At 43.1% G+C, this 22,556-nt stretch overlaps 43 non-coding genes across 43 annotated transcripts; all 43 read left to right on the top strand.

The window, feature by feature from the left end:
* The first annotated feature begins 648 nt into the window (after window positions 1-648).
* Window positions 649-742, top strand: trnai-uau (transfer RNA isoleucine (anticodon UAU)). The gene is made up of 2 exons: window positions 649-686; window positions 707-742. It is a non-coding gene; the product is annotated as a tRNA-Ile (tRNA).
* A 199-nt stretch (window positions 743-941) lies between these two features.
* trnai-uau (transfer RNA isoleucine (anticodon UAU)) lies at window positions 942-1,035 on the top strand. Its single transcript has 2 exons — window positions 942-979; window positions 1,000-1,035. It is a non-coding gene; the product is annotated as a tRNA-Ile (tRNA).
* Window positions 1,036-1,712: 677 nt separating this feature from the next.
* On the top strand, window positions 1,713-1,806 carry trnai-uau (transfer RNA isoleucine (anticodon UAU)). Its single transcript has 2 exons — window positions 1,713-1,750; window positions 1,771-1,806. It is a non-coding gene; the product is annotated as a tRNA-Ile (tRNA).
* Window positions 1,807-2,448: 642 nt separating this feature from the next.
* Window positions 2,449-2,542, top strand: trnai-uau (transfer RNA isoleucine (anticodon UAU)). The gene is made up of 2 exons: window positions 2,449-2,486; window positions 2,507-2,542. It is a non-coding gene; the product is annotated as a tRNA-Ile (tRNA).
* A 385-nt stretch (window positions 2,543-2,927) lies between these two features.
* On the top strand, window positions 2,928-3,021 carry trnai-uau (transfer RNA isoleucine (anticodon UAU)). The gene is made up of 2 exons: window positions 2,928-2,965; window positions 2,986-3,021. It is a non-coding gene; the product is annotated as a tRNA-Ile (tRNA).
* Window positions 3,022-3,407: 386 nt separating this feature from the next.
* Window positions 3,408-3,501, top strand: trnai-uau (transfer RNA isoleucine (anticodon UAU)). The gene is made up of 2 exons: window positions 3,408-3,445; window positions 3,466-3,501. It is a non-coding gene; the product is annotated as a tRNA-Ile (tRNA).
* Window positions 3,502-3,887: 386 nt separating this feature from the next.
* trnai-uau (transfer RNA isoleucine (anticodon UAU)) lies at window positions 3,888-3,981 on the top strand. The gene is made up of 2 exons: window positions 3,888-3,925; window positions 3,946-3,981. It is a non-coding gene; the product is annotated as a tRNA-Ile (tRNA).
* A 454-nt stretch (window positions 3,982-4,435) lies between these two features.
* On the top strand, window positions 4,436-4,529 carry trnai-uau (transfer RNA isoleucine (anticodon UAU)). Its single transcript has 2 exons — window positions 4,436-4,473; window positions 4,494-4,529. It is a non-coding gene; the product is annotated as a tRNA-Ile (tRNA).
* A 573-nt stretch (window positions 4,530-5,102) lies between these two features.
* Window positions 5,103-5,196, top strand: trnai-uau (transfer RNA isoleucine (anticodon UAU)). Its single transcript has 2 exons — window positions 5,103-5,140; window positions 5,161-5,196. It is a non-coding gene; the product is annotated as a tRNA-Ile (tRNA).
* A 454-nt stretch (window positions 5,197-5,650) lies between these two features.
* On the top strand, window positions 5,651-5,744 carry trnai-uau (transfer RNA isoleucine (anticodon UAU)). The gene is made up of 2 exons: window positions 5,651-5,688; window positions 5,709-5,744. It is a non-coding gene; the product is annotated as a tRNA-Ile (tRNA).
* A 454-nt stretch (window positions 5,745-6,198) lies between these two features.
* trnai-uau (transfer RNA isoleucine (anticodon UAU)) lies at window positions 6,199-6,292 on the top strand. Its single transcript has 2 exons — window positions 6,199-6,236; window positions 6,257-6,292. It is a non-coding gene; the product is annotated as a tRNA-Ile (tRNA).
* A 199-nt stretch (window positions 6,293-6,491) lies between these two features.
* Window positions 6,492-6,585, top strand: trnai-uau (transfer RNA isoleucine (anticodon UAU)). The gene is made up of 2 exons: window positions 6,492-6,529; window positions 6,550-6,585. It is a non-coding gene; the product is annotated as a tRNA-Ile (tRNA).
* A 452-nt stretch (window positions 6,586-7,037) lies between these two features.
* Window positions 7,038-7,131, top strand: trnat-ugu (transfer RNA threonine (anticodon UGU)). The gene is made up of 2 exons: window positions 7,038-7,075; window positions 7,096-7,131. It is a non-coding gene; the product is annotated as a tRNA-Thr (tRNA).
* A 197-nt stretch (window positions 7,132-7,328) lies between these two features.
* On the top strand, window positions 7,329-7,422 carry trnai-uau (transfer RNA isoleucine (anticodon UAU)). Its single transcript has 2 exons — window positions 7,329-7,366; window positions 7,387-7,422. It is a non-coding gene; the product is annotated as a tRNA-Ile (tRNA).
* A 197-nt stretch (window positions 7,423-7,619) lies between these two features.
* Window positions 7,620-7,713, top strand: trnai-uau (transfer RNA isoleucine (anticodon UAU)). The gene is made up of 2 exons: window positions 7,620-7,657; window positions 7,678-7,713. It is a non-coding gene; the product is annotated as a tRNA-Ile (tRNA).
* A 198-nt stretch (window positions 7,714-7,911) lies between these two features.
* On the top strand, window positions 7,912-8,005 carry trnai-uau (transfer RNA isoleucine (anticodon UAU)). The gene is made up of 2 exons: window positions 7,912-7,949; window positions 7,970-8,005. It is a non-coding gene; the product is annotated as a tRNA-Ile (tRNA).
* Window positions 8,006-8,203: 198 nt separating this feature from the next.
* Window positions 8,204-8,297, top strand: trnai-uau (transfer RNA isoleucine (anticodon UAU)). Its single transcript has 2 exons — window positions 8,204-8,241; window positions 8,262-8,297. It is a non-coding gene; the product is annotated as a tRNA-Ile (tRNA).
* Window positions 8,298-8,750: 453 nt separating this feature from the next.
* On the top strand, window positions 8,751-8,844 carry trnat-ugu (transfer RNA threonine (anticodon UGU)). Its single transcript has 2 exons — window positions 8,751-8,788; window positions 8,809-8,844. It is a non-coding gene; the product is annotated as a tRNA-Thr (tRNA).
* Window positions 8,845-9,041: 197 nt separating this feature from the next.
* trnai-uau (transfer RNA isoleucine (anticodon UAU)) lies at window positions 9,042-9,135 on the top strand. The gene is made up of 2 exons: window positions 9,042-9,079; window positions 9,100-9,135. It is a non-coding gene; the product is annotated as a tRNA-Ile (tRNA).
* Window positions 9,136-9,332: 197 nt separating this feature from the next.
* trnai-uau (transfer RNA isoleucine (anticodon UAU)) lies at window positions 9,333-9,426 on the top strand. Its single transcript has 2 exons — window positions 9,333-9,370; window positions 9,391-9,426. It is a non-coding gene; the product is annotated as a tRNA-Ile (tRNA).
* Window positions 9,427-9,624: 198 nt separating this feature from the next.
* Window positions 9,625-9,718, top strand: trnai-uau (transfer RNA isoleucine (anticodon UAU)). Its single transcript has 2 exons — window positions 9,625-9,662; window positions 9,683-9,718. It is a non-coding gene; the product is annotated as a tRNA-Ile (tRNA).
* Window positions 9,719-9,879: 161 nt separating this feature from the next.
* trnai-uau (transfer RNA isoleucine (anticodon UAU)) lies at window positions 9,880-9,973 on the top strand. Its single transcript has 2 exons — window positions 9,880-9,917; window positions 9,938-9,973. It is a non-coding gene; the product is annotated as a tRNA-Ile (tRNA).
* A 198-nt stretch (window positions 9,974-10,171) lies between these two features.
* On the top strand, window positions 10,172-10,265 carry trnai-uau (transfer RNA isoleucine (anticodon UAU)). The gene is made up of 2 exons: window positions 10,172-10,209; window positions 10,230-10,265. It is a non-coding gene; the product is annotated as a tRNA-Ile (tRNA).
* Window positions 10,266-10,719: 454 nt separating this feature from the next.
* Window positions 10,720-10,813, top strand: trnai-uau (transfer RNA isoleucine (anticodon UAU)). The gene is made up of 2 exons: window positions 10,720-10,757; window positions 10,778-10,813. It is a non-coding gene; the product is annotated as a tRNA-Ile (tRNA).
* A 297-nt stretch (window positions 10,814-11,110) lies between these two features.
* Window positions 11,111-11,204, top strand: trnai-uau (transfer RNA isoleucine (anticodon UAU)). The gene is made up of 2 exons: window positions 11,111-11,148; window positions 11,169-11,204. It is a non-coding gene; the product is annotated as a tRNA-Ile (tRNA).
* Window positions 11,205-11,845: 641 nt separating this feature from the next.
* Window positions 11,846-11,939, top strand: trnai-uau (transfer RNA isoleucine (anticodon UAU)). The gene is made up of 2 exons: window positions 11,846-11,883; window positions 11,904-11,939. It is a non-coding gene; the product is annotated as a tRNA-Ile (tRNA).
* Window positions 11,940-12,324: 385 nt separating this feature from the next.
* Window positions 12,325-12,418, top strand: trnai-uau (transfer RNA isoleucine (anticodon UAU)). Its single transcript has 2 exons — window positions 12,325-12,362; window positions 12,383-12,418. It is a non-coding gene; the product is annotated as a tRNA-Ile (tRNA).
* A 454-nt stretch (window positions 12,419-12,872) lies between these two features.
* On the top strand, window positions 12,873-12,966 carry trnai-uau (transfer RNA isoleucine (anticodon UAU)). The gene is made up of 2 exons: window positions 12,873-12,910; window positions 12,931-12,966. It is a non-coding gene; the product is annotated as a tRNA-Ile (tRNA).
* A 641-nt stretch (window positions 12,967-13,607) lies between these two features.
* trnai-uau (transfer RNA isoleucine (anticodon UAU)) lies at window positions 13,608-13,701 on the top strand. The gene is made up of 2 exons: window positions 13,608-13,645; window positions 13,666-13,701. It is a non-coding gene; the product is annotated as a tRNA-Ile (tRNA).
* Window positions 13,702-14,634: 933 nt separating this feature from the next.
* On the top strand, window positions 14,635-14,728 carry trnai-uau (transfer RNA isoleucine (anticodon UAU)). The gene is made up of 2 exons: window positions 14,635-14,672; window positions 14,693-14,728. It is a non-coding gene; the product is annotated as a tRNA-Ile (tRNA).
* A 640-nt stretch (window positions 14,729-15,368) lies between these two features.
* Window positions 15,369-15,462, top strand: trnai-uau (transfer RNA isoleucine (anticodon UAU)). The gene is made up of 2 exons: window positions 15,369-15,406; window positions 15,427-15,462. It is a non-coding gene; the product is annotated as a tRNA-Ile (tRNA).
* Window positions 15,463-15,916: 454 nt separating this feature from the next.
* Window positions 15,917-16,010, top strand: trnai-uau (transfer RNA isoleucine (anticodon UAU)). The gene is made up of 2 exons: window positions 15,917-15,954; window positions 15,975-16,010. It is a non-coding gene; the product is annotated as a tRNA-Ile (tRNA).
* A 386-nt stretch (window positions 16,011-16,396) lies between these two features.
* On the top strand, window positions 16,397-16,490 carry trnai-uau (transfer RNA isoleucine (anticodon UAU)). The gene is made up of 2 exons: window positions 16,397-16,434; window positions 16,455-16,490. It is a non-coding gene; the product is annotated as a tRNA-Ile (tRNA).
* A 709-nt stretch (window positions 16,491-17,199) lies between these two features.
* trnai-uau (transfer RNA isoleucine (anticodon UAU)) lies at window positions 17,200-17,293 on the top strand. Its single transcript has 2 exons — window positions 17,200-17,237; window positions 17,258-17,293. It is a non-coding gene; the product is annotated as a tRNA-Ile (tRNA).
* A 386-nt stretch (window positions 17,294-17,679) lies between these two features.
* On the top strand, window positions 17,680-17,773 carry trnai-uau (transfer RNA isoleucine (anticodon UAU)). Its single transcript has 2 exons — window positions 17,680-17,717; window positions 17,738-17,773. It is a non-coding gene; the product is annotated as a tRNA-Ile (tRNA).
* Window positions 17,774-18,227: 454 nt separating this feature from the next.
* On the top strand, window positions 18,228-18,321 carry trnai-uau (transfer RNA isoleucine (anticodon UAU)). Its single transcript has 2 exons — window positions 18,228-18,265; window positions 18,286-18,321. It is a non-coding gene; the product is annotated as a tRNA-Ile (tRNA).
* A 454-nt stretch (window positions 18,322-18,775) lies between these two features.
* trnai-uau (transfer RNA isoleucine (anticodon UAU)) lies at window positions 18,776-18,869 on the top strand. Its single transcript has 2 exons — window positions 18,776-18,813; window positions 18,834-18,869. It is a non-coding gene; the product is annotated as a tRNA-Ile (tRNA).
* Window positions 18,870-19,510: 641 nt separating this feature from the next.
* On the top strand, window positions 19,511-19,604 carry trnai-uau (transfer RNA isoleucine (anticodon UAU)). The gene is made up of 2 exons: window positions 19,511-19,548; window positions 19,569-19,604. It is a non-coding gene; the product is annotated as a tRNA-Ile (tRNA).
* Window positions 19,605-20,245: 641 nt separating this feature from the next.
* Window positions 20,246-20,339, top strand: trnai-uau (transfer RNA isoleucine (anticodon UAU)). Its single transcript has 2 exons — window positions 20,246-20,283; window positions 20,304-20,339. It is a non-coding gene; the product is annotated as a tRNA-Ile (tRNA).
* A 198-nt stretch (window positions 20,340-20,537) lies between these two features.
* On the top strand, window positions 20,538-20,631 carry trnai-uau (transfer RNA isoleucine (anticodon UAU)). Its single transcript has 2 exons — window positions 20,538-20,575; window positions 20,596-20,631. It is a non-coding gene; the product is annotated as a tRNA-Ile (tRNA).
* Window positions 20,632-21,271: 640 nt separating this feature from the next.
* On the top strand, window positions 21,272-21,365 carry trnai-uau (transfer RNA isoleucine (anticodon UAU)). Its single transcript has 2 exons — window positions 21,272-21,309; window positions 21,330-21,365. It is a non-coding gene; the product is annotated as a tRNA-Ile (tRNA).
* A 454-nt stretch (window positions 21,366-21,819) lies between these two features.
* Window positions 21,820-21,913, top strand: trnai-uau (transfer RNA isoleucine (anticodon UAU)). Its single transcript has 2 exons — window positions 21,820-21,857; window positions 21,878-21,913. It is a non-coding gene; the product is annotated as a tRNA-Ile (tRNA).
* Window positions 21,914-22,299: 386 nt separating this feature from the next.
* trnai-uau (transfer RNA isoleucine (anticodon UAU)) lies at window positions 22,300-22,393 on the top strand. Its single transcript has 2 exons — window positions 22,300-22,337; window positions 22,358-22,393. It is a non-coding gene; the product is annotated as a tRNA-Ile (tRNA).
* The last annotated feature ends 163 nt before the right edge of the window (window positions 22,394-22,556 follow it).

Genomic DNA, 22,556 nt, shown 5'->3' with positions numbered 1-22,556 from the left:
CTATCGGTGCAAGTTACTCATGAGGCAGTTTGCAGCAAGCCAATGTCGTTTCAGCCTCACCTAGAGCATGGATTTCACATTCTAAATAACTTTCAACAATGTGGAGTCTTTTTGAGATTGGTAATTTTTGCAAATGTATTTTAAGATCTTTTATCATCTAAGCAAGAACAGGCTCCAGAGGCGCAATCGGTCAGCGCGCAGTACTTATAAGACAGTATGCAGCAGTGCAATGCCGAGGTTGTGAGTTCGAGCCTCACCTGGAACAAATAGTTTAGTTTCGCCAGTGGCTCAATCTATCGGTGCAAGTTACTCATTAGGCAGTTTGCAGGAAGCCAATGTCGTTTTAGCCTCTCCTAGAGCATAGCTTTCACATTCTAAAATCTTTCAACAATTTGAGTCTTTTTGAGACTGGGAATTTGCGAAAATGCAAGTAAGGATCTGTTATCATCTAAGAAGTTTCAAGCTCCAGTGGCTCAATCTATCGGTGCAAGTTACTCATTAGGCAGTTTGCAGCAAGCCAATCTCGTTTTAGCCTCTCCTAGAGCAAAGCTTTCACATTCTAAATAACTTTCCACAATGTGAGTCTTTTTGAGATTGGGAATTTTTGCAAATGTATTTTAAGATCTTTTATCGTCTTAGGAAGTGCAGGCTCCAGTGGCGCAATCGGTCAGCGCGCGGTACTTATAAGACAGTATGCAGCTAGGCAATGCCGAGGTTGTGAGTTCGAGCCTCACCTGGAGCAAATAATATAGTTTCTCAAGTGGCACAATCTGTCGGCGCAAGTTACTCATGAGGCAGTTTGCAGCAAGCCAATGTCGTTTTCAGCCTCTCCTAGAGCATGGATTTCACATTCTAAAATCTTTCAACAATGTGAAGTCTTATTAAAATTGGGAATTTTTGCACATGTATTTTAAGATCTTTTATCATCTTAGGAAGAGCAGGCTCCAGTGGCGCAATCGGTCAGCGCGCGGTACTTATGAGACAGTATGCAGCAGGGCAATGCCGAGGTTGTGAGTTCGAGCCTCACCTGGAGCAAATAATTTAGTTTCTCCAGTGGCGCAATCTATCGGTGCAAGTTACTCATGAGGCACTTTGCAGCAAGCCAATGTCGTTTCTGCCTCACCTAGCACATAGATTTTACATTCTAAAATCTTTCATCAATATGAAGTCTTATTGAGACTGGGAATTTGCGAAAATGCAAGTAAGGATCTGTTATCATCTAAGAAGATTCAAGCTCCAGTGGCTCAATCTATCGGTGCAAGTTACTCATTAGGCAGTTTGCAGCAAGCCAATCTCGTTTTAGCCTCTCCTAGAGCAAAGCTTTCACATTCTAAATAACTTTCAACAATGTGGAGTCTTTTTGAGATTGGTAATTTTTGCAAATGTATTTTAAGATCTTTTATCGTCTAAGGAAGACCAGGCTACATTGGCGCAATCGGTCAGCGCGCGGTACTTATAAGACAGTATGCAGCAGGGCAATGCCGAGGTTGTGAGTTCGAGCCTCACCTGGAGCAAATAATATAGTTTCTCCAGTGGCGCAATCTGTCGGCGCAAGTTACTCATGAGGCAGTTTGCAGCAAGCCAATGTCGTTTCAGCCTCTCCTAGAGCATGGATTTCACATTCTAAAATCTTTCAACAATGTGAAGTCTTATTAAAATTGGGAATTTTTGCTAATGTATTTTAAGATCTTTTATCATCTAAGGAAGAGCAGGCTCCAGTGGCGCAATCGGTCAGCGCGCGGTACTTATAAGACAGTATGCAGCACGGCAATGCCGAGGTTGTGAATTCGAGCCTCACCTGGAGCAAATAATTTAGTTTCTCTGGTGGCGCAATCTATCGGTGCAAGTTACTCATTAGGCAGTTTGCAGCAAGCCAATGTCGGTTCAGCCTTACCTAGAGCATGGATTTCACATTCTAAAATCTTTCAACAATGTGAAGTCTTATTGAGACTGGGACTTTGTGCAACGCTGCAGTGGCGCAATCGGTCAGCGCGGGGTACTTATAAGACAGTATGCAGCTTAGCAATGCAGATGGTGGTGAGGTCGAGCCTCCCCTGGAGCAAATAATATAGTTTCTCAAGTGGCACAATCTGTCGGTGCAAGTTACTCATTAGGCAGTTTGCAGCAAGCCAATGTCGTTTTAGCCTCTCCTAGAGCATAGCTTTCACAATCTAAATAACTTTCAAAAATTTGGAGTCTTTTTGAGATTCGGAATTTGCGAAAATGCAATTAAGGATCTGTTATCATCTAAGAATATTCAAGCTCCAGTGGCTCAATCTATCGGTGCAAGTTACTCATTAGGCAGTTTGCAGCAAGCCAATCTCGTTTTAGCCTCTCCTAGAGCAAAGCTTTCACATTCTAAATAACTTTCAACAATGTGGAGTCTATTTGAGATTGGTAATTTTTGCAAATGTATTTTAAGATCTTTTATCGTCTAAGGAAGACCAGGCTCCAGTGGCGCAATCGGTCAGCGCGCGGTACTTATAAGACAGTATGCAGCAGGGCAATGCCGAGGTTGTGAGTTCGAGCCTCACCTGGAGCAAATAGTTTAGTTTCGCCAGTGGCTCAATATATCGGTGCAAGTTACTCATTAGGCAGTTGGCAGCAAGCCAATGTCGTTTCAGCCTCACCTAGAACATGGATTTCTCATTCTAAAATCTTTCATCAATATGAAGTCTTATTGAGACTGGGAATTTGCGAAAATGCAAATAAGGATCTGTTATCATCTAAGAAGATTCAATCTCCAGTGGCTCAATCTATCGGTGCAAGTTACTCATTAGGCAGTTTGCAGCAAGCCAATCTCGTTTTAGCCTCTCCTAGAGCAAAGCTTTCACATTCTAAATAACTTTCAACAATGTGGAGTCTTTTTGAGATTGTTAATTTTTGCAAATGTATTTTAAGATCTTTTATCATTTAAGGAATGGCAGGCTCCAGTGGCGCAATCGGTCAGCGCGCGGTACTTATAAGACAGTATGCAGCTTAGCAATGCCGAGGTTGTGAGGTCGAGCCTCCCCTGGAGCAAATAATATAGTTTCTCAAGTGGCACAATCTGTCCGTGCAAGTTACTCATTAGGCAGTTTGCAGCAAGCCAATCTCGTTTTAGCCTCTCCTAGAGCAAAGCTTTCACATTCTAAATAACTTTCAACAATGTGGAGTCTTTTTGAGATTGGGAATTTGCGAAAATGCAATTAAGGATCTGTTATCATCTAAGAATTTTCAATCTCCAGTGGCTCAATCTATCGGTGCAAGTTACTCATTAGGCAGTTTGCAGCAAGCCAATCTCGTTTTAGCCTCTCCTAGAGCAAAGCTTTCACATTCTAAATAACTTTCAACAATGTGGAGTCTTTTTGAGATTGGTAATTTTTGCAAATGTATTTTAAGATCTTTTATCATTTTAGGAAGAGTAGGCTCCAGTGGCGCAATCGGTCAGCGCGCGGTACTTATAAGACAGTATGCAGCAGGGCAATGCCGAGGTTGTGAGTTCGAGCCTCACCTGGAGCAAATAATTTCGTTTCTCAAGTGGCACAATCTGTCGGTGCAAGTTACTCATTAGGCAGCTTGCAGCAAGCCAATGTCGTTTTAGCCTCTCCTAGAGCAAAGCTTTCACATTCTAAATAACTTTCAACAATGTGGAGTCTTTTTGAGATTGGGAATTTGCGAAAATGCAATTAAGGATCTGTTATCATCTAAGAATTTTCAATCTCCAGTGGCTCAATCTATCGGTGCAAGTTACTCATTAGGCAGTTTGAAGCAAGCCAATCTCGTTTTAGCCTCTCCTAGAGCAAAGCTTTCACATTCTAAATAACTTTCAACAATGTGGAGTCTTTTTGAGATTGGTAATTTTTGCAAATGTATTTTAAGATCTTTTATCATTTAAGGAAGAGCAGGCTCCAGTGGCGCAATCGGTCAGCGCGCGGTACTTATAAGACAGTATGCAGCAGGGCAATGCCGAGGTTGTGAGTTCGAGCCTCACCTGGAGCAAATAATTTAGTTTCTCTGGTGGCGCAATCTATCAGTGCAAGTTACTTATTAGGCAGTTTATAGCAAGCCAATGTCGTTTCAGCCTCACCTAGAGCATAACTTGCACATTCTAAAATCTTTCAACAATGTAAAGTCTTTTTGAGACTGGGACTTTGTGCAACGCTGCAGTGGCGCAATCGGTCAGCGCGGGGTACTTATAAGACAGTATGCAGCTTGGCAATGCCGAGGTTGTGAGGTTGAGCCTCCCCTGGAGCAAATAATATAGTTTCTCAAGTGGCACAATCTGTCGGTGCAAGTTACTCATTAGGCAGTTTGCAGCAAGCCAATCTCGTTTTAGCCTCTCCTAGAGCAAAGCTTTCACATTCTAAATAACTTTCAACAATGTGGAGTCTTTTTGAGATTGGTAATTTTTGCAAATGTATTTTAAGATCTTTTATCGTCTAAGGAAGACCAGGCTCCAGTGGCGCAATCGGTCAGCGCGCGGTACTTATAAGACAGTATGCAGCAGGGCAATGCCGAGGTTGTGAGTTCGAGCCTCACCTGGAGCAAATAGTTTAGTTTCGCCAGTGGCTCAATCTATCGGTGCAAGTTACTCATTAGGCAGTTTGCAGCAAGCCAATCTCGTTTTAGCCTCTCCTAGAGCAAAGCTTTCACATTCTAAATAACTTTCAACAATGTGGAGTCTTTTTGAGATTGGTAATTTTTGCAAATGTATTTTAAGATCTTTTATCATCTAAGAATTTTCAATCTCCAGTGGCTCAATCTATCGGTGCAAGTTACTCATTAGGCAGTTTGCAGCAAGCCAATGTCGTTTTAGCCTCTCCTAGAGCAAAGCTTTCACATTCTAAATAACTTTCAACAATGTGGAGTCTTTTTGAGATTGGGAATTTGCGAAAATGCAATTAAGGATCTGTTATCATCTAAGAATTTTCAATCTCCAGTGGCTCAATCTATCGGTGCAAGTTACTCATTAGGCAGTTTGCAGCAAGCCAATCTCGTTTTAGCCTCTCCTAGAGCAAAGCTTTCACATTCTAAATAACTTTCAACAATGTGGAGTCTTTTTGAGATTGGTAATTTTTGCAAATGTATTTTAAGATCTTTTATCATCTAAGGAAGAGCAGGCTCCAGTGGCGCAATCGGTCAGCGTGCGGTACTTATAAGACAGTATGCAGCTTAGCAATGCCGAGGTTGTGAGGTCGAGCCTCATCTGGAGCAAATAATTTAGTTTCTCCAGTGGCGCAATCTGTCAGCGCTAGTTACTCATGAGGCAGTTTGCAGCAAGCCAATGTCGTTTCAGCCTCACCTAGAGCATAGCTTTCACATTCTAAAATCTTTCATCAATGTTAAGTCTTATTGAGACTGGGACTTTGTGCAACGCTTCAGTGGTGCAATCGTTCAGCGCGGGGTACTTATAAGACAGTATGCAACTTAGCAATGCCGAGGTTGTGAGGTCGAGCCCCCCCTGGAGCAAATAATTTAGTTTCTCTGGTGGCGCAATCTATCAGTGCAAGTTACTTATTAGGCAGTTTGTAGCAAGCCAATGTCGTTTCAGCCTCACCTAGAGCATAACTTTCACATTCTAAATAACTTTCAACAATGTGGAGTCTTTTTGAGATTGGTAATTTTTGCAAATGTATTTTAAGATCTTTTATCATCTAAGGAAGAGCAGGCTCCAGTGGCGCAATCGGTCAGCGCGCGGAACTTATAAGACAGTATGCAGCAGGGCAATGCCGAGGTTGTGAGTTCGAGCCTCACCTGGAGCAAATAATTTAGTTTCTCTGGTGGCGCAATCTATCAGTGCAAGTTACTTATTAGGCAGTTTGTAGCAAGCCAATGTCGTTTCAGCCTCACCTAGAGCATAACTTTCACATTCTAAAATCTTTCAACAATGTGAAGTCTTATTAAGACTGGGACTTTGTGCAACGCTGCAGTGGCGCAATCGGTCAGCGCGCGGTACTTATAAGACAGTATGCAGCTTAGCAATGCCGAGGTTGTGAGGTCGAGCCTCCCCTGGAGCAAATAATATAGTTTCTCAAGTGGCACAATCTGTCGGTGCAAGTTACTCATTAGGCAGTTTGCAGCAAGCCAATCTCGTTTTAGCCTCTCCTAGAGCAAAGCTTTCACATTCTAAATAACTTTCAACAATGTGGAGTCTTTTTGAGATTGGTAATTTTTGCAAATGTATTTTAAGATCTTTTATCGTCTAAGGAAGACCCGGCTCCAGTGGCGCAATCGGTCAGCGCGCGGTACTTATAAGACAGTATAAAGCAGGGCAATGCCGAGGTTGTGAGGTCGAGCCTCCCCTGGAGCAAATAATATAGTTTCTCAAGTGGCACAATCTGTCGGTGCAAGTTACTCATTAGGCAGTTTGCAGCAAGCCAATGTCGTTTTAGCCTCTCCTAGAGCATAGCTTTCACAATCTAAATAACTTTCAACAATGTGGAGTCTTTTTGAGATTGGTAATTTTTGCAAATGTATTTTAAGAGCTTTTATCATCTAAGGAAGAGCAGGCTCCAGTGGCGCAATCGGTCAGCGCGCGGTACTTATAAGACAGTATGCAGCACGGCAATGCCGAGGTTGTGAGTTCGAGCCTCACCTGGAGCATATAATTTAGTTTCTCTGGTGGCGCAATCTATCGGTGCAAGTTACTCATGAGGCAGTTTGCAGCATGCCAATGTCGTTTCAGCCTCACCTAGAGCATAGCTTTCACATTCTAAAATCTTTCATCAATGTGAAGTCTTATTGAGACTGGGACTTTGTGCAACGCTTCAGTGGCGCAATCGGTCAGCGCGGGGTACTTATAAGACAGTATGCAGCTTAGCAATGCCGAGGTTGTGAGGTCGAGCCTCCCGTGGAGCAAATAATATAGTTTCTCAAGTGGCACAATCTGTCAGCGCAAGTTGCTCATGAGGCAGTTTGCAGCAAGCCAATGTCGTTTCAGCCTCACCTAGAGCATGGATTTCACATTCTAAAATCTTTCAACAATGTGAATTCTTATTAAAATTGGGAATTTTTGCAAATGTATTTAAGATCTTTTATCATCTAAGGAAGAGCAGGCTCCAGTGGCGCAATCGGTCAGCGTGCGGTACTTGTAAGACAGTATGCGGCAGGCCAATGCCGAGGTTGTGAGTTCGAGCCTCACCTGGAGCAAATAATTTAGTTTCTCTGGTGGCGCAATCTATCGGTGCAAGTTACTCATTAGGCAGTTTGCAGCAAGCCAATGTCGGTTCAGCCTTACCTAGAGCATGGATTTCACATTCTAAAATCTTTCAACAATGTGACGTCTTATTAAAATTGGGAATTTTTGCAAATGTATTTTAAGATCTTTTATCACCAAGGAAAAGCAGGCTCCAGTGGCGCAATCGGTCAGCGCGCGGTACTTATAAGACAGTATGCAGCAGGGCAATGCCGAGGTTGTGAGTTCGAGCCTCACCTGGAGCAAATAATATAGTTTCTCCAGTGGCGCAATCTGTCGGTGCAAGTTACTCATGAGGCAGTTTGCAGCAAGCCAATGTCGTTTCAGCCTCACCTAGAGCATGGATTTCACATTCTAAAATCTTTCAACAATGTGAAGTCTTATTAAAATTGGGAATTTTTGCAAATGTATTTTAAGATCTTTTATCACCAAGGAAAAGCAGGCTGCAGTGGCGCAATCGGTCAGCGCGCGGTACTTATAAGACAGTATGCAGCAGGGCAATGCCGAGGTTGTGAGTTCGAGCCTCACCTGGAGCAAATAATATAGTTTCTCCAGTGGCGCAATCTGTTGGCGCAAGTTACACATGAGGCAGTTTGCAGCAAGCCAATGTCGTTTCAGCCTCACCTAGAGCATGGATTTCACATTCTAAAATCTTTCAACAATGTGAAGTCTTATTAAAATTGGGAATTTTTGCAAATGTATTTTAAGATCTTTTATCATCTAAGGAAGAGCAGGCTCCAGTGGCGCAATCGGTCAGCGCGCGGTACTTATAAGACAGTATGCAGCAGGGCAATGCCGAGGTTGTGAGTTCGAGCCTCACCTGGAGCAAATAATTTAGTTTCTCTGGTGGCGCAATCTATCGGTGCAAATTACTCATTAGGCAGTTTGCAGCAAGCCAATGTCGGTTCAGCCTTACCTAGAGCATGGATTTCACATTCTAAAATCTTTCAACAATGTGAAGTCTTATTAAAATTGGGAATTTTTGCAAATGTATTTTAAGATCTTTTATCATCTAAGGAAGAGCAGGCTCCAGTGGCGCAATCGTTCAGCGCGCGGTACTTATAAGACAGTATGCAGCACGGCAATGCCGAGATTGTGAGTTCGAGCCTCACCTGGAGCATATAATTTAGTTTCTCTGGTGGCGCAATCTATCGATGCAAGTTACTCATGAGGCAGTTTGCAGCAAGCCAATGTCGTTTCAGCCTCACCTATAGCATAGCTTTCACATTCTAAAATCTTTCATCAATGTGAAGTCTTATTGAGACTGGGACTTTGTGCAACGCTGCAGTGGCGCAATCGGTCAGCGCGGGGTACTTATAAGACAGTATGCAGCTTAGCAATGCCGAGGTTGTGAGGTCGAGCCTCCCCTGGAGCAAATAATATAGTTTCTCAAGTGGCACAATCTGTCGGTGCAAGTTACTCATTAGGCAGTTTGCAGCAAGCCAATGTCGTTTTAGCCTCACCTAGAGCATGGATTTCACATTCTAAAATCTTTCAACAATGTGAAGTCTTATTAAAATTGGGAATTTTTGCAAATGTATTTTAAGATCTTTTATCATCTAAGGAAGAGCAGGCTCCAGTGGCGCAATCGGTCAGCGTGCGGTACTTGTAAGACAGTATGCGGCAGGCCAATGCCGAGGTTGTGAGTTCGAGCCTCACCTGGAGCAAATAATTTAGTTTCTCTGGTGGCGCAATCTATCGGTGCAAGTTACTCATTAGGCAGTTTGCAGCAAGCCAATGTCGGTTCAGCCTTACCTAGAGCATGGATTTCACATTCTAAAATCTTTCAACAATGTGAAGTCTTATTAAAATTGGGAATTTTTGCAAATGTATTTTAAGATCTTTTATCACCAAGGAAAAGCAGGCTCCAGTGGCGCAATCGGTCAGCGCGCGGTACTTATAAGACAGTATGCAGCAGGGCAATGCCGAGGTTGTGAGTTCGAGCCTCACCTGGAGCAAATAATATAGTTTCTCCAGTGGCGCAATCTGTCGGTGCAAGTTACTCATGAGGCAGTTTGCAGCAAGCCAATGTCGTTTCAGCCTCACCTAGAGCATGGATTTCACATTCTAAAATCTTTCAACAATGTGAAGTCTTATTAAAATTGGGAATTTTTGCAAATGTATTTTAAGATCTTTTATCACCAAGGAAAAGCAGGCTGCAGTGGCGCAATCGGTCAGCGCGCGGTACTTATAAGACAGTATGCAGCAGGGCAATGCCGAGGTTGTGAGTTCGAGCCTCACCTGGAGCAAATAATATAGTTTCTCCAGTGGCGCAATCTGTTGGCGCAAGTTACACATGAGGCAGTTTGCAGCAAGCCAATGTCGTTTCAGCCTCACCTAGAGCATGGATTTCACATTCTAAAATCTTTCAACAATGTGAAGTCTTATTAAAATTGGGAATTTTTGCAAATGTATTTTAAGATCTTTTATCATCTAAGGAAGAGCAGGCTCCAGTGGCGCAATCGGTCAGCGCGCGGTACTTATAAGACAGTATGCAGCAGGGCAATGCCGAGGTTGTGAGTTCGAGCCTCACCTGGAGCAAATAATTTAGTTTCTCTGGTGGCGCAATCTATCGGTGCAAGTTACTCATTAGGCAGTTTGCAGCAAGCCAATGTCGGTTCAGCCTTACCTAGAGCATGGATTTCACATTCTAAAATCTTTCAACAATGTGAAGTCTTATTGAGACTGGGACTTTGTGCAACGCTGCAGTGGCGCAATCGGTCAGCGCGGGGTACTTATAAGACAGTATGCAGCTTAGCAATGCCGAGGTTGTGAGTTCGAGCCTCACCTGGAGCAAATAATTTAGTTTCTCTGGTGGCGCAATCTATCGGTGCAAGTTATTCATTAGGCAGTTTGCAGCAAGCCAATGTCGGTTCAGCCTTACCTAGAGCATGGATTTCACATTCTAAAATCTTTCAACAATGTGAAGTCTTATTAAAATTGGGAATTTTTGCAAATGTATTTTAAGATCTTTTATCATCTAAGGAAGAGCAGGCTCCAGTGGCGCAATCGTTCAGCGCGCGGTACTTATAAGACAGTATGCAGCACGGCAATGCCGAGATTGTGAGTTCGAGCCTCACCTGGAGCATATAATTTAGTTTCTCTGGTGGCGCAATCTATCGATGCAAGTTACTCATGAGGCAGTTTGCAGCAAGCCAATGTCGTTTCAGCCTCACCTAGAGCATAGCTTTCACATTCTAAAATCTTTCATCAATGTGAAGTCTTATTGAGACTGGGACTTTGTGCAACGCTGCAGTGGCGCAATCGGTCAGCGCGGGGTACTTATAAGACAGTATGCAGCTTAGCAATGCCGAGGTTGTGAGGTCGAGCCTCCCCTGGAGCAAATAATATAGTTTCTCAAGTGGCACAATCTGTCGGTGCAAGTTACTCATTAGGCAGTTTGCAGCAAGCCAATGTCGTTTTAGCCTCTCCTAGAGCAAAGCTTTCACATTCTAAATAAATTTCAACAATGTGGAGTCTTTTTGAGATTGGTAATTTTTGCAAATGTATTTTAAGATCTTTTATCGTCTAAGGAAGACCAGGCTCCAGTGGCGCAATCGGTCAGCGCGCGGTACTTATAAGACAGTATGCAGCAGGGCAATGCCGAGGTTGTGAGTTCGAGCCTCACCTGGAGCAAATAGTTTAGTTTCGCCAGTGGCTCAATCTATCGGTGCAAGCTACTCATTAGGCAGTTTGCAGCAAGCCAATGTCGTTTCAGCCTCACCTAGAACATGGATTTCACATTCTAAAATCTTGGCGCAATCTATCGGTGCAAGTTACTCATTAGGCAGTTTGCAGCAAGCCAATGTCGGTTCAGCCTTACCTAGAGCATGGATTTCACATTCTAAAATCTTTCAACAATGTGAAGTCTTATTAAAATTGGGAATTTTTGCAAATGTATTTTAAGATCTTTTATCATCTAAGGAAGAGCAGGCTCCAGTGGCGCAATCGTTCAGCGCGCGGTACTTATAAGACAGTATGCAGCACGGCAATGCCGAGATTGTGAGTTCGAGCCTCACCTGGAGCATATAATTTAGTTTCTCTGGTGGCGCAATCTATCGATGCAAGTTACTCATGAGGCAGTTTGCAGCAAGCCAATGTCGTTTCAGCCTCACCTAGAGCATAGCTTTCACATTCTAAAATCTTTCATCAATGTGAAGTCTTATTGAGACTGGGACTTTGTGCAACGCTGCAGTGGCGCAATCGGTCAGCGCGGGGTACTTATAAGACAGTATGCAGCTTAGCAATGCCGAGGTTGTGAGGTCGAGCCTCCCCTGGAGCAAATAATATAGTTTCTCAAGTGGCACAATCTGTCGGTGCAAGTTACTCATTAGGCAGTTTGCAGCAAGCCAATGTCGTTTTAGCCTCTCCTAGAGCAAAGCTTTCACATTCTAAATAACTTTCAAAAATTTGGAGTCTTTTTGAGATTGGGAATTTGCGAAAATGCAATTAAGGATCTGTTATCATCTAAGAATTTTCAAGCTCCAGTGGCTCAATCTATCGGTGCAAGTTACTCATTAGGCAGTTTGCAGCAAGCCAATCTCGTTTTAGCCTCTCCTAGAGCAAAGCTTTCACATTCTAAATAACTTTCAACAATGTGGAGTCTTTTTGAGATTGGTAATTTTTGCAAATGTATTTTAAGATCTTTTATCGTCTAAGGAAGACAAGGCTCCAGTGGCGCAATCGGTCAGCGCGCGGTACTTATAAGACAGTATGCAGCAGGGCAATGCCGAGGTTGTGAGTTCGAGCCTCACCTGGAGCAAATAGTTTAGTTTCGCCAGTGGCTCAATCTATAGGTGCAAGTTACTCATTAGGCAGTTTGCAGCAAGCCAATGTCGTTTCAGCCTCACCTAGAACATGGATTTCACATTCTAAAATCTTTCATCAATATGAAGTCTTATTGAGACTGGGAATTTGCGAAAATGCAATTAAGGATCTGTTATCATCTAAGAAGATTCAATCTCCAGTGGCTCAATCTATCGGTGCAAGTTACTCATTAGGCAGTTTGCAGCAAGCCAATCTCGTTTTAGCCTCTCCTAGAGCAAAGCTTTCACATTCTAAATAACTTTCAACAATGTGGAGTCTTTTTGAGATTGGTAATTTTTGCAAATGTATTTTAAGATCTTTTATCATCTAAGGGAGAGCAGGCTCCAGTGGCGCAATCGGTCAGCGCGCGGTACTTATAATACAGTATGCAGCAGGGCAATGCCGAGGTTGTGAGTTCGAGCCTCACCTGGAGCAAATAATTTAGTTTCTCTGGTGGCGCAATCTATCAGTGCAAGTTACTTATTAGGCAGTTTATAGCAAGCCAATGTCGTTTCAGCCTCACCTAGAGCATAACTTTCACATTCTAAAATCTTTCAACAATGTGAAGTCTTATTGAGACTTGGACTTTGTGCAACCCTGCAGTGGCGCAATCGGTCAGCGCGGGGTACTTATAAGACAGTATGCAGCTTAGCAATGCCGAGGTTGTGAGGTCGAGCCTCCCCTGGAGCAAATAGTATAGTTTCTCAAGTGGCACAATCTGTCGGTGCAAGTTACTCATTATGCAGCTTGCAGCAAGTCAATGTTGTTTTAGCCTCTCCTAGAGCAAAGCTTTCGCATTCTAAATAACTTTCAACAATGTGGAGTCTTTTTGAGATTGGTAATTTTTGCAAATGTATTTTAAGATCTTTTATCGTCTAAGGAAGACCAGGCTCCAGTGGCGCAATCGGTCAGCGCGCGGTACTTATAAGACAGTATGCAGCAGGGCAATGCCGAGGTTGTGAGTTCGAGCCTCACCTGGAGCAAATAGTTTAGTTTCGCCAGTGGCTCAATCTATCGGTGCAAGTTACTCATGAGGCAGTTTGCAGCAAGCCAATGTCGTTTCAGCCTCACCTAGAGCATAGCTTTCACATTCTAAAATCTTTCATCAATGTGAAGTCTTATTGAGACTGGGACTTTGTGCAACGCTTCAGTGGCGCAATCGGTCAGCGCGGGGTACTTATAAGACAGTATGCAGCTTAGCAATGCCGAGGTTGTGAGGTCGAGCCTCCCGTGGAGCAAATAATATAGTTTCTCAAGTGGCACAATCTGTCGGTGCAAGTTACTCATTAGGCAGTTTGCAGCAAGCCAATGTCGTTTTAGCCTCTCCTAGAGCATAGCTTTCACAATCTAAATAACTTTCAAAAATTTGGAGTCTTTTTGAGATTGGGAATTTGCGAAAATGCAATTAAGGATCTGTTATCATCTAAGAATTTTAAAGCACCAGTGGCTCAATCTATCGGTGCAAGTTACTCATTAGGCAGTTTGCAGCAAGCCAATCTCGTTTTAGCCTCTCCTAGAGCAAAGCTTTCACATTCTAAATAACTTTCAACAATGTGGAGTCTTTTTGAGATTGGTAATTTTTGCAAATGTATTTTAAGATCTTTTATCGTCTAAGGAAGACCAGGCTCCAGTGGCGCAATCGGTCAGCGCGCGGTACTTATAAGACAGTATGCAGCAGGGCAATGCCGAGGTTGTGAGTTCGAGCCTCACCTGGAGCAAATAATTTAGTTTCTCTGGTGGCGCAATCTATCAGTGCAAGTTACTTATTAGGCAGTTTGTAGCAAGCCAATGTCGTTTCAGCCTCACCTAGAGCATAACTTTCACATTCTAAAATCTTTCAACAATGTGAAGTCTTATTGAGACTGGGACTTTGTGCAATGCTGCAGTGGCGCAATCGGTCAGCGCGGGGTACTTATAAGACAGTATGCAGCTTAGCAATGCCGAGGTTGTGAGGTCGAGCCTCCCCTGGAGCAAATAATATAGTTTCTCAAGTGGCACAATCTGTCGGTGCAAGTTACTCATTAGGCAGTTTGCAGCAAGCCAATGTCGTTTTAGCCTCTCCTAGAGCATAGCTTTCACAATCTAAATAACTTTCAAAAATTTGGAGTCTTTTTGAGATTGGGAATTTGCGAAAATGCAATTAAGGATCTGTTATCATCTAAGAATTTTCAAGCTCCAGTGGCTCAATCTATCGGTGCAAGTTACTCATTAGGCAGTTTGCAGCAAGCCAATCTCGTTTTAGCCTCTCCTAGAGCAAAGCTTTCACATTCTAAATAACTTTCAACAATGTGGAGTCTTTTTGAGATTGGTAATTTTTGCAAATGTATTTTAAGATCTTTTATCGTCTAAGGAAGACCAGGCTACATTGGCGCAATCGGTCAGCGCGCGGTACTTATAAGACATTATGCAGCAGGGCAATGCCGAGGTTGTGAGTTCGAGCCTCACCTGGAGCAAATAATTTATTTTCTCAAGTGGCACAATCTGTCAGCGCAAGTTACTCATGAGGCAGTTTGCAACAAGCCAATGTCGTTTCAGCCTCACCTAGAGCATGGATTTCAGATTCTAAAATCTTTCAACAATGTGAAGTCTTATTAAAATTGGGAATTTTTGCAAATGTATTTTAAGATCTTTTATCATCTAAGGAAGAGCAGGCTCCAGTGGTGCAATCGGTCAGCGCGCGGTACTTATAAGACAGTATGCAGCAGGCCAATGCCGAGGTTGTGAGTTCGAGCCTCACCTGGAGCAAATAATTTAGTTTCTCTGGTGGCGCAATCTATCGGTGCAAGTTACTCATTAGGCAGTTTGCAGCAAGCCAATGTCGGTTCAGCCTCACCTAGAGCATAACTTTCACATTCTAAAATCTTTCAACAATGTGAAGTCTTATTGAGACTGGGACTTTGTGCAACGCTGCAGTGGCGCAATCGGTCAGCGCGGGGTACTTATAAGACAGTATGCAGCTTAGCAATGCCGAGGTTGTGAGGTCGAGCCTCCCCTGGAGCAAATAATATAGTTTCTCAAGTGGCCAATCTGTCGGTGCAAGTTACTCATTAGGCAGTTTGCAGCAAGCCAATGTCGTTTTAGCCTCTCCTAGAGCGTAGCTTTCACAATCTAAATAACTTTCAAGAATTTTGAGTCTTTTTGAGATTCGGAATTTGCGAAAATGCAATTAAGGATCTGTTATCATCTAAGAATTTTCAAGCTCCAGTGGCTCAATCTATCGGTGCAAGTTACTCATTAGGCAGTTTGCAGCAAGCCAATCTCGTTTTAGCCTCTCCTAGAGCAAAGCTTTCACATTCTAAATAACTTTCAACAATGTGGAGTCTTTTTGAGATTGGTAATTTTTGCAAATGTATTTTAAGATCTTTTATCATCTAAGGAAGAGCAGGCTCCAGTGGCGCAATCGGTCAGCGCGCGGTACTTATAAGACAGTATGCAGCAGGGCAATGCCGAGGTTGTGAGTTCGAGCCTCACCTGGAGCAAATAATTTAGTTTCTCTGGTGGCGCAATCTATCAGTGCAAGTTACTTATTAGGCAGTTTGTAGCAAGCCAATGTCGTTTCAGCCTCACCTAGAGCATAACTTTCACATTCTAAAATCTTTCAACAATGTGAAGTCTTATTGAGACTGGGACTTTGTGCAACGCTGCAGTGGCGCAATCGGTCAGCGCGGGGTACTTATAAGACAGTATGCAGCTTAGCAATGCCGAGGTTGTGAGGTCGAGCCTCCCCTGGAGCAAATAATATAGTTTCTCAAGTGGCACAATCTGTCGGTGCAAGTTACTCATTAGGCAGTTTGCAGCAAGCCAATCTCGTTTTAGCCTCTCCTAGAGCAAAGCTTTCACATTCTAAATAACTTTCAACAATGTGGAGTCTTTTTGAGATTGGTAATTTTTGCAAATGTATTTTAAGATCTTTTATCGTCTAAGGAAGACCAGGCTCCAGTGGCGCAATCGGTCAGCGCGCGGTACTTATAAGACAGTATGCAGCTTAGCAATGCCGAGGTTGTGAGGTCGAGCCTCCCCTGGAGCAAATAATATAGTTTCTCAAGTGGCACAATCTGTCGGTGCAAGTTACTCATTAGGCAGTTTGCAGCAAGCCAATGTCGTTTTAGCCTCTCCTAGAGCAAAGCTTTCACATTCTAAATAACTTTCAAAAATTTGGAGTCTTTTTGAGATTGGGAATTTGCGAAAATGCAATTAAGGATCTGTTATCATCTAAGAATTTTCAAGCTCCAGTGGCTCAATCTATCGGTGCAAGTTACTCATTAGGCAGTTTGCAGCAAGCCAATCTCGTTTTAGCCTCTCCTAGAGCAAAGCTTTCACATTCTAAATAACTTTCAACAATGTGGAGTCTTTTTGAGATTGGTAATTTTTGCAAATGTATTTTAAGATCTTTTATCATTTAAGGAAGAGCAGGCTCCAGTGGCGCAATCGGTCAGCGCGCGGTACTTATAAGACAGTATGCAGCAGGGCAATGCCGAGGTTGTGAGTTCGAGCCTCACCTGGAGCAAATAATTTAGTTTCTCTGGTGGCGCAATCTATCAGTGCAAGTTACTTATTGGGCAGTTTATAGCAAGCCAATGTCGTTTCATCCTCACCTAGAGCATAACTTGCACATTCTAAAATCTTTCAACAATGTAAAGTCTTTTTGAGACTGGGACTTTGTGCAACGCTGCAGTGGCGCAATCGGTCAGCGCGGGGTACTTATAAGACAGTATGCAGCTTGGCAATGCCGAGGTTGTGAGGTCGAGCCTCACCTGGAGCAAATAATTTAGTTTCTCTGGTGGCGCAATCTATCAGTGCAAGTTACTCATTAGGCAGTTTATAGCAAGCCAATGTCGTTTCAGCCTCACCTAGAGCATAACTTTCACATTCTAAAATCTTTCAGCAATGTAAAGTCTTATTGAGACTGGGACTTTGTGCAACGCTGCAGTGGCGCAATCGGTCAGCGCGGGGTACTTATAAGACAGTATGCAGCTTAGCAATGCCGAGGTTGTGAGGTCGAGCCTCCCCTGGAGCAAATAATATAGTTTCTCAAGTGGCACAATCTGTCGGTGCAAGTTACTCATTAGGCAGTTTGCAGCAAGCCAATCTCGTTTTAGCCTCTCCTAGAGCGAAGCTTTCACATTCTAAATAACTTTCAACAATGTGGAGTCTTTTTGAGATTGGTAATTTTTGCAAATGTATTTTAAGATCTTTTATCATTTACGGAAGAGCAGGCTCCAGTGGCGCAATCGGTCAGCGCGCGGTACTTATAAGACAGTATGCAGCAGGGCAATGCCGAGGTTGTGAGTTCGAGCCTCACCTGGAGCAAATAATTTAGTTTCTCAAGTGGCACAATCTGTCGGTGCAAGTTACTCATTAGGCAGCTTGCAGCAAGCCAATGTCGTTTTAGCCTCTCCTAGAGCAAAGCTTTCACATTCTAAATAACTTTCAACAATGTGGAGTCTTTTTGAGATTGGGAATTTGCGAAAATGCAATTAAGGATCTGTTATCATCTAAGAATTTTCAATCTCCAGTGGCTCAATCTATCGGTGCAAGTTACTCATTAGGCAGTTTGCAGCAAGCCAATCTCGTTTTAGCCTCTCCTAGAGCAAAGCTTTCACATTCTAAATAACTTTCAACAATGTGGAGTCTTTTTGAGATTGGTAATTTTTGCAAATGTATTTTAAGATCTTTTATCATTTAAGGAAGAGCAGGCTCCAGTGGCGCAATCGGTCAGCGCGCGGTACTTATAAGACAGTATGCAGCAGGGCAATGCCGAGGTTGTGAGTTCGAGCCTCACCTGGAGCAAATAATTTAGTTTCTCTGGTGGCGCAATCTATCAGTGCAAGTTACTTATTAGGCAGTTTATAGCAAGCCAATGTCGTTTCAGCCTCACCTAGAGCATAACTTGCACATTCTAAAATCTTTCAACAATGTAAAGTCTTTTTGAGACTGGGACTTTGTGCAACGCTGCAGTGGCGCAATCGGTCAGCGCGGGGTACTTATAAGACAGTATGCAGCTTGGCAATGCCGAGGTTGTGAGGTCGAGCCTCCCCTGGAGCAAATAATATAGTTTCTCAAGTGGCACAATCTGTCGGTGCAAGTTACTCATTAGGCAGTTTGCAGCAAGCCAATCTCGTTTTAGCCTCTCCTAGAGCAAAGCTTTCACATTCTAAATAACTTTCAACAATGTTGAGTCTTTTTGAGATTGGTAATTTTTGCAAATGTATTTTAAGATCTTTTATCGTCTAAGGAAGACCAGGCTCCAGTGGCGCAATCGGTCAGCGCGCGGTATTTATAAGACAGTATGCAGCAGGGCAATGCCGAGGTTGTGAGTTCGAGCCTCACCTGGAGCAAATAGTTTAGTTTCGCCAGTGGCTCAATCTATCGGTGCAAGTTACTCATTAGGCAGTTTGCAGCAAGCCAATCTCGTTTTAGCCTCTCCTAGAGCAAAGCTTTCACATTCTAAAATCTTTCATCAATGTGAAGTCTTATTGAGACTGGGACTTTGTGCAACGCTGCAGTGGCGCAATCGGTCAGCGCGGGGTACTTATAAGACAGTATGCAGCTTAGCAATGCCGAGGTTGTGAGGTCGAGCCTCCCCTGGAGCAAATAATATAGTTTCTCAAGTGGCACAATCTGTCGGTGCAAGTTACTCATTAGGCAGTTTGCAGCAAGCCAATGTCGTTTTAGCCTCTCCTAGAGCAAAGCTTTCACATTCTAAATAACTTTCAACAATGTGGAGTCTTTTTGAGATTGGTAATTTTTGCAAATGTATTTTAAGATCTTTTATCGTCTAAGGAAGACCAGGCTCCAGTGGCGCAATCGGTCAGCGCGCGGTACTTATAAGACAGTATGCAGCAGGGCAATGCCGAGGTTGTGAGTTCGAGCCTCACCTGGAGCAAATAGTTTAGTTTCGCCAGTGGCTCAATCTATCGGTGCAAGTTACTCATGAGGCAGTTTGCAGCAAGCCAATGTCGTTTCAGCCTCACCTAGAGCATAGCTTTCACATTCTAAAATCTTTCATCAATGTGAAGTCTTATTGAGACTGGGACTTTGTGCAACGCTTCAGTGGCGCAATCGGTCAGCGCGGGGTACTTATAAGACAGTATGCAGCTTAGCAATGCCGAGGTTGTGAGGTCGAGCCTCCCGTGGAGCAAATAATATAGTTTCTCAAGTGGCACAATCTGTCGGTGCAAGTTACTCATTAGGCAGTTTGCAGCAAGCCAATGTCGTTTTAGCCTCTCCTAGAGCATAGCTTTCACAATCTAAATAACTTTCAAAAATTTGGAGTCTTTTTGAGATTGGGAATTTGCGAAAATGCAATTAAGGATCTGTTATCATCTAAGAATTTTAAAGCACCAGTGGCTCAATCTATCGGTGCAAGTTACTCATTAGGCAGTTTGCAGCAAGCCAATCTCGTTTTAGCCTCTCCTAGAGCAAAGCTTTCACATTCTAAATAACTTTCAACAATGTGGAGTCTTTTTGAGATTGGTAATTTTTGCAAATGTATTTTAAGATCTTTTATCGTCTAAGGAAGACCAGGCTCCAGTGGCGCAATCGGTCAGCGCGCGGTACTTATAAGACAGTATGCAGCAGGGCAATGCCGAGGTTGTGAGTTCGAGCCTCACCTGGAGCAAATAATTTAGTTTCTCTGGTGGCGCAATCTATCAGTGCAAGTTACTTATTAGGCAGTTTGTAGCAAGCCAATGTCGTTTCAGCCTCACCTAGAGCATAACTTTCACATTCTAAAATCTTTCAACAATGTGAAGTCTTATTGAGACTGGGACTTTGTGCAATGCTGCAGTGGCGCAATCGGTCAGCGCGGGGTACTTATAAGACAGTATGCAGCTTAGCAATGCCGAGGTTGTGAGGTCGAGCCTCCCCTGGAGCAAATAATATAGTTTCTCAAGTGGCACAATCTGTCGGTGCAAGTTACTCATTAGGCAGTTTGCAGCAAGCCAATGTCGTTTTAGCCTCTCCTAGAGCATAGCTTTCACAATCTAAATAACTTTCAAAAATTTGGAGTCTTTTTGAGATTGGGAATTTGCGAAAATGCAATTAAGGATCTGTTATCATCTAAGAATTTTCAAGCTCCAGTGGCTCAATCTATCGGTGCAAGTTACTCATTAGGCAGTTTGCAGCAAGCCAATCTCGTTTTAGCCTCTCCTAGAGCAAAGCTTTCACATTCTAAATAACTTTCAACAATGTGGAGTCTTTTTGAGATTGGTAATTTTTGCAAATGTATTTTAAGATCTTTTATCATTTAAGGAAGAGCAGGCTCCAGTGGCGCAATCGGTCAGCGCGCGGTACTTATAAGACAGTATGCAGCAGGGCAATGCCGAGGTTGTGAGTTCGAGCCTCACCTGGAGCAAATAATTTAGTTTCTCTGGTGGCGCAATCTATCAGTGCAAGTTACTTATTGGGCAGTTTATAGCAAGCCAATGTCGTTTCAGCCTCACCTAGAGCATAACTTGCACATTCTAAAATCTTTCAACAATGTGAAGTCTTATTAAAATTGGGAATTTTTGCAAATGTATTTTAAGATCTTTTATCATCTAAGGAAGAGCAGGCTCCAGTGGTGCAATCGGTCAGCGCGCGGTACTTATAAGACAGTATGCAGCAGGCCAATGCCGAGGTTGTGAGTTCGAGCCTCACCTGGAGCAAATAATTTAGTTTCTCTGGTGGCGCAATCTATCGGTGCAAGTTACTCATTAGGCAGTTTGCAGCAAGCCAATGTCGGTTCAGCCTCACCTAGAGCATAACTTTCACATTCTAAAATCTTTCAACAATGTGAAGTCTTATTGAGACTGGGACTTTGTGCAACGCTGCAGTGGCGCAATCGGTCAGCGCGGGGTACTTATAAGACAGTATGCAGCTTAGCAATGCCGAGGTTGTGAGGTCGAGCCTCCCCTGGAGCAAATAAAATAGTTTCTCAAGTGGCCAATCTGTCGGTGCAAGTTACTCATTAGGCAGTTTGCAGCAAGCCAATGTCGTTTTAGCCTCTCCTAGAGCGTAGCTTTCACAATCTAAATAACTTTCAAGAATTTTGAGTCTTTTTGAGATTCGGAATTTGCGAAAATGCAATTAAGGATCTGTTATCATCTAAGAATTTTCAAGCTCCAGTGGCTCAATCTATCGGTGCAAGTTACTCATTAGGCAGTTTGCAGCAAGCCAATCTCGTTTTAGCCTCTCCTAGAGCAAAGCTTTCACATTCTAAATAACTTTCAACAATGTGGAGTCTTTTTGAGATTGGTAATTTTTGCAAATGTATTTTAAGATCTTTTATCATCTAAGGAAGAGCAGGCTCCAGTGGCGCAATCGGTCAGCGCGCGGTACTTATAAGACAGTATGCAGCAGGGCAATGCCGAGGTTGTGAGTTCGAGCCTCACCTGGAGCAAATAATTTAGTTTCTCTGGTGGCGCAATCTATCAGTGCAAGTTACTTATTAGGCAGTTTGTAGCAAGCCAATGTCGTTTCAGCCTCACCTAGAGCATAACTTTCACATTCTAAAATCTTTCAACAATGTGAAGTCTTATTGAGACTGGGACTTTGTGCAACGCTGCAGTGGCGCAATCGGTCAGCGCGGGGTACTTATAAGACAGTATGCAGCTTAGCAATGCCGAGGTTGTGAGGTCGAGCCTCCCCTGGAGCAAATAATATAGTTTCTCAAGTGGCACAATCTGTCGGTGCAAGTTACTCATTAGGCAGTTTGCAGCAAGCCAATCTCGTTTTAGCCTCTCCTAGAGCAAAGCTTTCACATTCTAAATAACTTTCAACAATGTGGAGTCTTTTTGAGATTGGTAATTTTTGCAAATGTATTTTAAGATCTTTTATCGTCTAAGGAAGACCAGGCTCCAGTGGCGCAATCGGTCAGCGCGCGGTACTTATAAGACAGTATGCAGCTTAGCAATGCCGAGGTTGTGAGGTCGAGCCTCCCCTGGAGCAAATAATATAGTTTCTCAAGTGGCACAATCTGTCGGTGCAAGTTACTCATTAGGCAGTTTGCAGCAAGCCAATGTCGTTTTAGCCTCTCCTAGAGCAAAGCTTTCACATTCTAAATAACTTTCAAAAATTTGGAGTCTTTTTGAGATTGGGAATTTGCGAAAATGCAATTAAGGATCTGTTATCATCTAAGAATTTTCAAGCTCCAGTGGCTCAATCTATCGGTGCAAGTTACTCATTAGGCAGTTTGCAGCAAGCCAATCTCGTTTTAGCCTCTCCTAGAGCAAAGCTTTCACATTCTAAATAACTTTCAACAATGTGGAGTCTTTTTGAGATTGGTAATTTTTGCAAATGTATTTTAAGATCTTTTATCATTTAAGGAAGAGCAGGCTCCAGTGGCGCAATCGGTCAGCGCGCGGTACTTATAAGACAGTATGCAGCAGGGCAATGCCGAGGTTGTGAGTTCGAGCCTCACCTGGAGCAAATAATTTAGTTTCTCTGGTGGCGCAATCTATCAGTGCAAGTTACTTATTGGGCAGTTTATAGCAAGCCAATGTCGTTTCATCCTCACCTAGAGCATAACTTGCACATTCTAAAATCTTTCAACAATGTAAAGTCTTTTTGAGACTGGGACTTTGTGCAACGC

The sequence above is a fragment of the Triplophysa dalaica genome, chromosome 13, assembly GCF_015846415.1.
Source record: "Triplophysa dalaica isolate WHDGS20190420 chromosome 13, ASM1584641v1, whole genome shotgun sequence".
Lineage (NCBI taxonomy): Eukaryota > Metazoa > Chordata > Actinopteri > Cypriniformes > Nemacheilidae > Triplophysa > Triplophysa dalaica.
The sequence above is the reverse complement of the archived record's forward strand: the minus strand, read 5'-3'. Positions and strand labels throughout refer to the sequence as shown.